The 12,074-nt window shown below is 30.3% G+C and overlaps 1 long non-coding RNA gene across 1 annotated transcript; it reads right to left on the bottom strand.

Annotated features, from left to right (window-relative positions):
* Positions 1 to 3,193: 3,193 nt before the first annotated feature.
* LOC121113643 (uncharacterized) lies at positions 3,194 to 5,362 on the bottom strand. The gene is made up of 3 exons (XR_005863090.2): positions 5,064 to 5,362; positions 4,314 to 4,943; positions 3,194 to 4,233 (listed from the first exon to the last, which is right to left on the bottom strand). It is a non-coding gene; the product is annotated as an uncharacterized lncRNA (long non-coding RNA).
* Positions 5,363 to 12,074: the final 6,712 nt, after the last annotated feature.

Raw genomic sequence — 12,074 nt, 5'->3', positions numbered from 1 at the left:
CATGATAGCATAACCTTGTTTTTCTATCAACTTTGAGTATCTTCTATATATTAACACTTAAGCTATTCATTTCAATTGATTAAAACAGGCGTCTGTTACACGCGAATCATCAAAATTAATATTAATTATCCTCATTTTGAGGATGAAATAACCGTTTTAGAAAAGAAAATAGTAAATATTATTTGTAAACTTTATTGATATCAAGTAATTTTATATAAAAAAAATAAAAGTGCAATGCTTTATTAAAAATATGGGTAACATAAGGAAAAGTTATCCATTTTCAAAAACTTTGAACAGAATGTGTCACCTGAAGACGAAATCGTAGAACAATGAAATTTTGTACCGATTATTTAAAACCCAAAGCCAACTTTTAGTTACTACCCGAACTTCGAAAAAAAATTGAAAATCAAACTGGTTTATTACCTAAGGGAGATAAATTGACTTAGGAGTTTGAAGCAATTTTTTGGCCAAAATGAGCAAAACAAGAGCACTAAAATTATGGGAAAATGAGCGCTCAAGGTATCAAATTGAGCTTTATATGTATTTCAATAAATATACAAGTTTATGAGGATACTTATAATAATAATTTATTGCTACATTTCAAATTGTATATTTTATTTGAAGTGTAGCAATAAATATTATATTATTATTAGGATCATTGAATATAATTAGTGTTGTTTAATATTTATCATAATTTATTCATAAATTTGGCTATAATATATGAACAAATCAAGATTTTACAAATATTTTCTTTCGTTAATTTTTGCCTTCCATTCCTATTGATAGTTTTAAATATACCAAAAGACCATTCAATGTTCATATCAGTATTTGGAAAAAAAACTGAAGTTGGCGTGATCTTCAGGAGTATTGTTGGATGGAGGGATTTCATCATCACCACCACCACCACTTATTTTACGCCCCAGCTTTTAAATAAATGGAAGATTAGGATTTCACAATTTGGCGCAAAAGTATTTATCATTTGTTGCAAGATTCAAGAGAGATTATTCGACTGTCAATTTTGAGTCAAATTTATTAATTCTCTAATTGACTTTTGTCGGAATCTGGCTCCCTCACATATCCGATCATGTCTTTGCAAGAAGAGTTTCCTCAAAAAATATACTTAAATTAACATTAAAAGCCGTTTTTGTAATCTATATAGAACCCAAATGCTCTTTATTTATTTTATACCAGACTAGAAAATGAGCAATTTTCACATAAAAATGAACAGTTTTTCCCAAGAAGGTCAAAGTGAGCTATTTTTGAGGGATTGCTCACAAATCCAAAGTCTAGTGATAAGATTTCCTATCTATTTATTATATATCAAAAACATAATTACAGGATTAACAAGAATATAACTGACCTATTGTTTGACTTGTCTACTACATAACTGTTTCCCCCAAAAGGGTAAAAAATATAATGTGTCGTATTGATTAAAATAATAACTCGTGATAGTCATTGTCTTTCTTTTGCCTATAAATTATCAAGGCTTTGAGGGTTTTAAAGTACAAGTAGTGGGACAACTACTCATGATTAATGGTTAATTGAATCCCAACTTTTCAAAACATGTATCGATAAAAAAAATAGAGGTATTTAAAAAAAAATTATTCACCCTTTAGTATGGTCAATTTTAATATGTATTACAATATAATAACAGGTATTTAAGGCAATGACCTTGTTACACTAGTTAAGAAGGTGTATCTATACTTATTTAAAATATACCTACTTTTTGAAGCAAATAATTCCTTGATACTTTTATGAAAAGTGTTCCTTCCGATGGAGCAATTTATAGATTACAATACAAGTTATAATTAAGTAAAAAAAGGTATGATGAGTGATGATTTAATATATGATACTTATTTCAAAAGCCATATTCAAATATATACATGTTACAACCCATATATATACATAAATACATTTATAATATATAACGGGAATCAAATCCTAAAATACTCACGCAACCTTCTTCTATTCCTTTCTTATACCTAATAAACTAATTTTGCTATAAAGTAACGTCCTCATTTGCAAACTAATTGAGCATTATATATATAAGAGTATAATTTTTGACATTGAGTGGAAATTCGAGGAATTCATATTGTATTTCTCAACGTTCCTACACCATATGAATGCAATGCCAAAGATTTATGTTTATATTATATATATAGGTATAATTATGGATAACGTAACTTCTGGATAGACACTATATACTCAACATCGTCAATAGAACCTTTCAAATTAATAATAAATCATTCTTCCATGAGTACGTTGTTACCTTTATTGTACCACGCAACCTTTCTTTTGCAAAAAGAAACAGAAACAAGGGCAAAAATAATCCTGTAGTTGGCCAAATAAGTAAATCTAACTAGGACTCAAGGGTAAGAGCGGAAAAACAAAAATATAAAGGAAATAAATAAGGCCAAATCATATACAGCTATTGCACCGACTGGTATATAGTTGTTATTCTCCCATAATTAATCCTTTAAAATATTTATTTTTATAAAATAGTTGTTAATATTTTTTTTAAATAAATATAAATTATACATATAATTAAATGTGGGCAATTATCAAGAAATGTGTTGCACAATTTCATGCATACTTGCACTCTTGCTAGCCGGAACAATGTTCCTTCTTCCTCTGTTCGTCTCTTTCGAAAAAGTTTTGCGAACATCTTAACGCGAATTTGGTAATATTTTCTCATAATTTTTGTCTTAATATTATGACAATCGGGTAGGGATATATTTGTTATTTCTTTTTCAATTATATCTTGCAGGATTTTCTTTTTATCTTTTTAATCATTAATTTTTTTAGTTTTAATAAAGTTGTAAAATCGCTTCTCGGCTGCAATGAATATACTTGCGAAGATTTCCTTGATACAGTGCATAAAAATTGGCGGCTATAATCTTTTAGATCAAGGAGTTTTGAATACGGGCCACAATCATTAGTGTCCAAAATAACAAAACTAAGACAATCTGAACAAACAGACTGATATGTCTTAATTTGGCTTAAAATATAAGCCTGCAATATAATATAAAACATCAGTTTGTAGTTCAGATAACAAAGTATTTTCTTGAAGCTGAGGAGTTAGTTCTTGAAGAAAAGGTGTCTCCGCTTCTTCGGATTTATTTCTTCCTTCTTTTAAATCATTTAAAATCGATTAGATATTCGCCGTCATCATATTCTTAATTGGAAGATCCCCTTTCCTCCGTGAGCTTAGTTAAAACAATTATTCCAAGATTATTTTGAGCCTCTAATGATGTTGGAGTTGGGCTCTTGTACCTAATAAGGCTGAATAAATTTTCCACGGCATCTTGAGTAAATCTTCCAGTTAAAATGAATGAAAATCTTTCATCTAGGAGTTCCTTGTGCAACTGAAGGATGGAAGTTGTCGACAAAATGTCGATACCAGTATGCCATAGCTTCCAATAAACTTTTTCCCTACAAGACATAGACAAATGACTTGGATTACCTTTTTTAAAGTTTGAATAGTTAACATTATATTTGTCAAGATTTTGATGACTTAAAACCATCATTGGTGATGGAGAGGTCATGAGTTCGAACCAGGAACGAATCAGATCAATAAATTCTGTCATTAATAAGATTGACCCATCAGAATCCTGGATTGCCGAATATTTCAGGCTTGCACTTGTTGCATGGGGAAAAAAGTTATTGCATCAGCATTCATTTTTTAAAGTAGCTGGGGTGTATGACACTTTCAGAAAGCTTTGGAACAATTTCCAATACCTGAACTTTTGCTAACTCTACTAGTTTTTGAAGATGTTTTACAGAAAAATATGGTTTGATAAATGTCTTTCAATATTGTTTACTAAGAATATTGGAAGATTTTTTAGAAGATGAGGAAGATCATAAAGAAAGTATAAATTTTCTTTCGGATTTGCTTGATGAGGGACGATGTTGACAATTTCATTTCTTCTTCCTAAATTAACTCCTTACCAACAGAACATTGCCTGGTTTGATGGACCCATATCTGTGATAATTGATCTTACACACAGACCACATTTTAGAAGCTCTTTTGACGACATCCTTTTTATTCAGTACAGACCCATTAACTGGATCTTGAGTAAAGAAATAACCAACAACTTGCTTTCATCTACTTGCAATTCCAGCGAGTATGATCACAAGAATATGTGTCGTATATTCGCCTGTGTGCTCTGGAAAAGTAACCTGCCCCATTAGACTGTCTAGCCGTTGATCATAGTCTTTGGACTTTTTGATGAGCTATATTCATAAGAAAGGACATAGCTTCCAAATAAGGCATAAAAGAATCGTAAATTCATTCATTCTATTTATTTGTTTACCTTAATTTTAGTGTTTTTTTAACTGTTGGACTTGACCAATTGATTCTAGAGTTCTTTCCTTTCTTGGACAAACATCTTAATTGATCGTCATTCAAAAACTCTTCAATATAGGTTTTGCGACAAAACTGAGCTTAAAACAAGAAATATGATAAAAGTAATATACTACTGTATCATTTACAGATACCACCTTTTTCAATATCTTTTTACAGCTTTTTTTAGTTGACATTATTGAAGCCTTGTTCCTGGAAAGTTTTGCTAGAAGATGCTCTATTTTTGCAGATAAAGATTTATTTGCCGCTACTAGATTGATAGAATTAGAGGATGGTACGTATGTTAAAACTTCAATCTCAGGGGCTATTGTATAAAAATGTCTGATGAGAATAGGTTTTGAGTTTCGTGATGAGGATAATCTTCCTTATTTGATGTCCCATTTGTTTTAGCATACAAATGTTCTAACATAAGAATTCTTTGCTTTCTTTGAAGTTCTTCTACGTCTCTGTTTCGTTTAAACGGAAGCTTTCGTTTGTTTCTTATCTTAACATGTTCAAATAAAGTAGGAATTGCATTATGTACCAAACGCCACCTTCCTTCTGAAGACTTCTGCAGAAACATTGATTCTTCGAAGTGAGCCTAAAGCGAATAATTAAAGTATGAATAATTATAATATGGAGCCCAGTGACATTATTATAAAACACCCAATTAATTTAATTTTCACATCCCTCCCATTATAAAAAATGTTGATTATATTACTTGGCAAAGTCTTGAGTCTTTGGTGGGAGTCCAATTCGTACGTTTGATGGCATTGATCCACAACTTCCTACGATTGATGTTTTTTTGGAAAATTAAACATTTTCTTGGTCGATAAGATAACTTTTTAGTCAAAGTTGATCTATTTTTGCAATACACTGCACTACACATTACCATCATCAACAATATATATTGTAATTAATAAATATTGCCTACTTAAAACAAAAATAATTTAATTAAGGTCATAAAGTAGAGCACAAATGGAATTAAAAAACCTTTTAAATTCCCAAATGACAGCTGACAATTTTAATCCAATCAGTAAAGAGAAGAAAAAGCATGCTCTTCTTCTACTGATCGTCCACTCTTTCCCTTGAGTCCTTTAAATCAAACCAACTCTTTAGTACTCCCTCACTATCATTGCCATATCAATCACTTATCCTCAATTTATTAAAAAGAGTTACTTGTATATATTTCATAGTATCTATTCGATACTATATTATAATATTGCTAGGTAATATTTTATTAAAAATGCACATTTTTATATGATGGCAAAAATTTCTTCATAGAAGTCTTAAAATACACAATACATATATATATATATAAATAAATTGTATTTCTGTCCTTTTGAAAACGGCGTAAGTATTATAACCATAGAGATTAAATGTATTGTATCTCTACGATTATAAGTTATTAATTCGCTCATTTATGAAGAAGAATAAATTATGTCATAGCCATGACGTATCCACTGAGACGAGGGAATCGACAGCCGACAACGAAATACATAGGGCATTTTTGTGGGGGAACAGGGCTCCTACCCCCGGACAAACTACCCCCGCCTCCTTTACCTCCAGACCAACTACCCCTCGTCATTTAACCCCCTGGACCCTTTACCCACCGTAATTATTATTGAGAAGTACAGTTAGTAAATGATAGAGGGCCAAAGTAATAAATGAATATGGTATGGTTGTTTTGAGCGGCTGTAGAGCAATGAAACTTTCAAGTTCGAATCGGAAAGTAATTATGAGTTCTATAAATCATCAAAATTTTAATACTAAAATATAAACATTTTTCAATTAAAATAGATACTTAGCCTGATTGTTTCGCCATATGCATGACATATTACATACAGTAAATATTTCGAATAATTCCTAATCTAATTTTCTTAATCCCATGACAAAAATTGACAAAACATTGAGTTTGAGTAGGTTATTTATACGATGAATTTAGGGATCGATTATATTGAAAGAGTATGTACATGATGTTATAATAAATATCTGAGAAGGGATTTTTGGATAACTCCTTAAATACGATAAAATAAGACTTCCTTGAATACAGTCATCCATATTCAAAATAAATAAGTTAATTATATCTCATTTTAATATATGTATTTCAACATATCAAAAGTCAAATAGAATCATCCCAAATCTTCTCAAGTAGTATCCACGAAATATTTGTAATGGAAAGTTTCAAAATATTGACTTATATGCATATCATTTTTGATGATAAATTATACTTGTTAAACTCATATAAAATTTGTACAATTATAATAATTTTTTCTCAAGATCACATGGTATTTTAAGCAACTATTCCATTTTTTTTACATCTAATTCCCCTGTATTAATAATTAGGGCTGATGAGTTATCTACTCACGGAGTCAGTTTGGAACACAGAAAATATGCATATCTATCTATGATTTGGAAGTGCAAATTTTAAAATACCTGCAGATTTAGAGCCGGGATCTCTAAATATGATATATCCAACCTCAAGAAACTATTGGAATCAGAACAAAGTTTCATCAGTTTAAATAATTAATTCCATAACTTATTTCAGTAAAAAAATAATACTTCACCCTGAATACAGAAATGAAATGCACATTTACTTGCTACAATATTATAGATACAATTATAATTTTAAGTATAGTAATTCTTGGATTTAAACACATATAATGAATTCAAGATATATTCTACAGCTTATTCACTCTTCTATTTGCTCCAGGATCACTATGTCTCTTGAGTTTTCTATTTTCTTGCATATTAACAGAGGGACTTTTTTACTATGAAATTAGACGTTTTCGCAGCTATTAATTCAATCAATTTAATAATCATCGTATAATTTTACCACGCACATAGCACTTGAAAACAAAGTTCATTGTATATATTAGTCTTCCTCCACCCTTGTCGATGGTGAAGAGCCAAATTTGCAAATTTTAACTTATTGGTATACGAGACATTAGAAAATTTTCGTAATCATCTTTTTTTATGTTCCACATAATAGTCTTTCTACCTTTCAAATAAGCTATGACGTTATAAATTCCATCAAAAATCTTAACTTTATTTGACCTCACAATATGCAAAAGCTTTCAAACCGTAGCCTTCTTATGATTTAGGGTTCAACTACAGTATTGAAGAAAATAATCTCTAGGGTTTTGCAGTTGTGGAGGATTCTGTGTTGGCCTATTCCTTCATATGTTACCTGCATTGATGAATATACTTCAATTAATAACTCAATTGAATATTAATTGCCATATCATGCTCATTTGCCTGGAGTAGAATTGATTTGACAATGGAACTGTCCCTTGGATCTTGAATTAACATTAATTTTGAGAGGGTTTTCCTCCAAGTTATCGCCCGGAATGAATGCCCTGATCAGCTCAAAGTTTGGAACTCAAATCCAGATGAATTCATGGTATGAATGATGCAGAACTTAATTACTACCTACATATGTCAATTTCTATAAATTTCAATAGATTGAGCAAATTCATCAACTTTCCACTGAACTATATGATCTTGAAGTAAAACCTTAGATTCATAGCCATATTGATAGTAGAACTTCAATATATAAATATCATATTCCATGATTTACAAAATTGAGCCAATGTGGACGTTTAATTTAAAATATTAAAGGGTCTTTATATTAGAACTATATATATAATAAATTTATAAAATTATGAATTGTTGTATACTAAAAATATTAAATTAGTCATAATATAGTATAAAATATATGTTATTAAGATTGGGATATACAATCAAAAATTATCATAGTTTACGTTATGTTTAAATAATCATTATAATACATATATTTTTAAAGGTTTGAGAAGAAATGATTATAGGGATATATGGGTCATTATACTATGAATGTATACAAGGAAACGAACATGATTAAAATTTGGTATGTAATATCATTAACAATGTTCCTACTCATAAATGAAATATTAACTAACTTAATAAATAAAAAAATGAGTTTTGAGGTCAAGAAAATGAATTATTATCAATTTAATTAATCTATTTTTTATCATATATTGTAAACCAAATAAATGATGGAGAAGTAAAATACATTATTGAAAAGCTATGAGATAGCTTTAAAACATCTTATATCATGTTTTATAGAAACGATTTTATTAAAAAAATTATCCAATATCATTAATATTGTTATCATGGTTGTTTTTAATTTTTCTGAAGCTTTAACCATTGAAAAATTATAAATAACTTAACAAAGTGTATCGTGGTAAAGTCGTGGAATTAATAAAAATAGTGTGATTTATAAAAATCACAAATTCATTTATATAGTAAAAAAATAAGATAAGGTTTCATCAAACATAACCCGTAATAGTAAAATTGAATAAAAGTACATAAAAATAACAGCATATTGCATATAGTAAAACACAGTGCAACAGTAATTAAACACGGCGTTACCTCGTTAACACTCAATTACCACATGTATTTTGTGGTGAGCTGTCGATTGTCTCCTCTCGCTTGATAAGTCATGTCTATTTCATAATTTATTCTTTTTGATAAATAAACTAAGTAATAACTAATAAGTTATTCTATAATTACCCTCCGTTTCCAAAAGAACATAAATACATACAATTTCTTGTTGATAATTTGTCGAATATATAGTATATATATTGGCCATCTTATTATTATATGAAGAAGTTTTGGCTATCATATAGTAGTAATACAAATTAATAGCTACGCTTTTAATAAAATATTACTAAGCAATACTATAATAATCTTACGTATAAGATACAATGTAGATTTAAATAATACAAAATATATATTAAAAATGTTCAATATATGATGGTGATAGCGAGATATATAACAGTTGGTATGATATTTGGCCAAATACTAGATCAATCATATTAATGAAAAATTTTATTAGGAAAATTTTCCCTCTTTTATGACAAATATAATACAACATTTTAGAAGTGGATTCGGTCTAGACACGAGCCCGAAACCCCTCCGCCCAAACCTCATTTTACTAAGCCCTAAAAGCTCGTGCCCCAAACTTTCCACCCCGACATTTATTTATAATGTAAAATAAATCATTTACAACTAATAGACAACATCATTTTCGATTTGACAACTTATGAAAAATTAGCTGAAGTTGAAGTTATCACTTTTATTATATAGATTCTCATATTTTGGCCCGTGAGCTGGGCCGAAGCCCAACACCTCTTAGTCCAAAGGGCGATATTTTCTAGTTCAATCAAGTACCTCTACAATGTCTAAATTTCTCAAAGGAATAAGATAAATTCCTTTTTCCAAAAGGCAAAAAATCAAGTTTTACTTTTACTTCATAATGATTGTTCAAATTTATAGGTTTGTTTTCCTTTTTTTTTTTGTTTTTCCTATAAAAAACTTTTTATTGAGTGGTTTTATAAGGATTATTTTGTTTATAAAAAGATGCAAAATTTAATTTTAAGTAAATCTTATTTTATAGTTGTGGATAAATAATTACTTGTTTGGGATTGTGCACAAGTCTTAAAAAGGTTGGTTTTTCTTAAATAAATACAGTTCCAATTACCTTATTTGGACAAATAGCACCAATTAAAAAATTTTGAAGGATACAAAATTTCGTAGAATCAATTTCAACTCTCTAGCACCATTGCCTGTTGAGTTATTCGTGTTCAAAAATTTTTGCAATTTCAAATTATGAAAATGAGTTGAAAAAAGTCGTTTTTTCTAATTATTACAAATTAAAGCAATTAATTGATTTTCATATATCGCACCAATAAAAGCTCGAGTGCTAAATTAAAATTATTTTAATTTTATGAAATTGTCTGTCAAAGTATTTTTTGTCAATATTTATTTCTGACGGCAAGCACAAGTTCCTCACTACCCGCAACGCATAATAGCGACTGACTGTATTTAATGGGGAAACTTAAGAATCTTCATGTGGAATCGACCTGGCTCATGGACAACGCGCTCAAGAGAAATTATTCTCTTGAACTCAATGTCTGTAGGTTCACACCCCTGTCATACAGAAAGAAAGAAATATACTTCATGTAAATGTACTTCACACATTTTAGATTAAATGGAGTTTCAATTCAAAATGGATCCCATACAAAGTATTCCAGAAAGTAATTCCACTGTCATGATTCATGGTAGATACAAGAAAAAGTCGTAATGTTTTACGTAATTAGATATGCTCGCCTCCGATCTGTTCCCTCAGTCAAGGGATGGACTCCGAGAGAACTAAAACCCTCTCCTGTCAATACTCCATAAATGTCAAATTCACACCTTCTTCCACAAAATGAGACCTTCCACCTACTTACGCAACCTTCCGAAGTGCTAATTAATCAAATAACTCGAAAAAGTCGAGATCCTTCTCCTCTTCCTCCACCAATATATTCTTTGCTTTATTTCGAGTACCTACACTTGACGTACCGAAGGTATTTCTTATTTAATTTAAAGGTTGGGATAATTGAATTAGAAGGTTCTGCTGTGGCTGTCTCCAATTTCGAGCAAAATTCGGGCAAATTTGTACAGGGTACTATTTGGTATCAGTATTTGGATACTTTTTCGAATAAAAAGATTATACAAAAGAGGTCATTACTGATTTAGTTTATAATAAAATAAGTATTAAATGACAATAATAAATGGGGCTTCAGCCTGCAGGCATTCCATACCTTCATTTTATTGTTTCTTTCCCAAACTTCACTATGCCCAGCTCAACACTTAAAATTTTTAAACTGAAGCCCCTTTATACTAGTTTTCGGGGCCCCTGCTAGAACTTGGGGCACTACACACTCTGTATATAATGTAGCTACGACTCTCGTTGTATCTAATATCATTTCCTGTGCCCAAATTTTTCCAGCAACGACCCTTATTTTAAGTGCCTGTTACATAACTGAGCCTGTATAAAAAAGAACCGAGATCAAAGACCGGAACCAAGTCGAATAAAGCTGAACCAGTACCGAAACTGTAGAAATGTAATAACTGGGACCGATAGAACCGCAGAACCTGAAACGGGCACAACCTTACTTAGCTATCATGACGTTTCATTAGCTCAGCTGTAAACAGCTATGAGAAAAAGAAATTAAACACAAACCCGACTCCATATCTAGCAATATTTAATGCAACTCCGATGTCAAATTCAAAAAAGGCCTTACTTCAAGATTTAGAATTGTTACAAATAGGAAACTTGGTTTTAGAGGTCACCTGCACTAAGCAATCGCTTTCTCAATTTTGTGTTAGAGGACCCATGATTTGAATGCCATCCCACTCAATATGTTTTTTAAATTCATCCTTCTAAATAAGCTTTTTAGGAGTTGAGACGAAATCCAATAAGAACCTCAGTTGCTCCTTCCAGACTTCTCTAATTTGATTTTGAACACCACTCTAGGTGGTGATGAGTGATGACCTCTAATAATGACGTAATTTATTTCATAATATTTACTATATGATAATGTCGCAGAAATGAATCTTGCCCAAATGAATACTTGCTCAAATGAATTATGCTAAGATGACCCTCACTGAAATAAATATTGCTTAAATGAGTGCAGGCCGTATATATGTGTCTTATCATTATAGCCACGGACGAGTCTATATCTATATTAATTTTTTAAATCCATAGTATTCCAGTGTAAGACTCTGAGCTCACTCCCTTGTTTAAAAATTGTTATCATTTATCAATGTTTTTATGTTGGAGTACCAAAGAGTTTACATGGTTTTCCATTGTTTTTGTTAAAACGTTAAGGATGAACATATTAAACAGATTTGGCATGTACAACCC

This window comes from Lepeophtheirus salmonis, chromosome 2 (assembly GCF_016086655.4).
Source record: "Lepeophtheirus salmonis chromosome 2, UVic_Lsal_1.4, whole genome shotgun sequence".
In the NCBI taxonomy this organism is placed as follows: domain Eukaryota; kingdom Metazoa; phylum Arthropoda; class Copepoda; order Siphonostomatoida; family Caligidae; genus Lepeophtheirus; species Lepeophtheirus salmonis.
The sequence above is the reverse complement of the archived record's forward strand: the minus strand, read 5'-3'. Positions and strand labels throughout refer to the sequence as shown.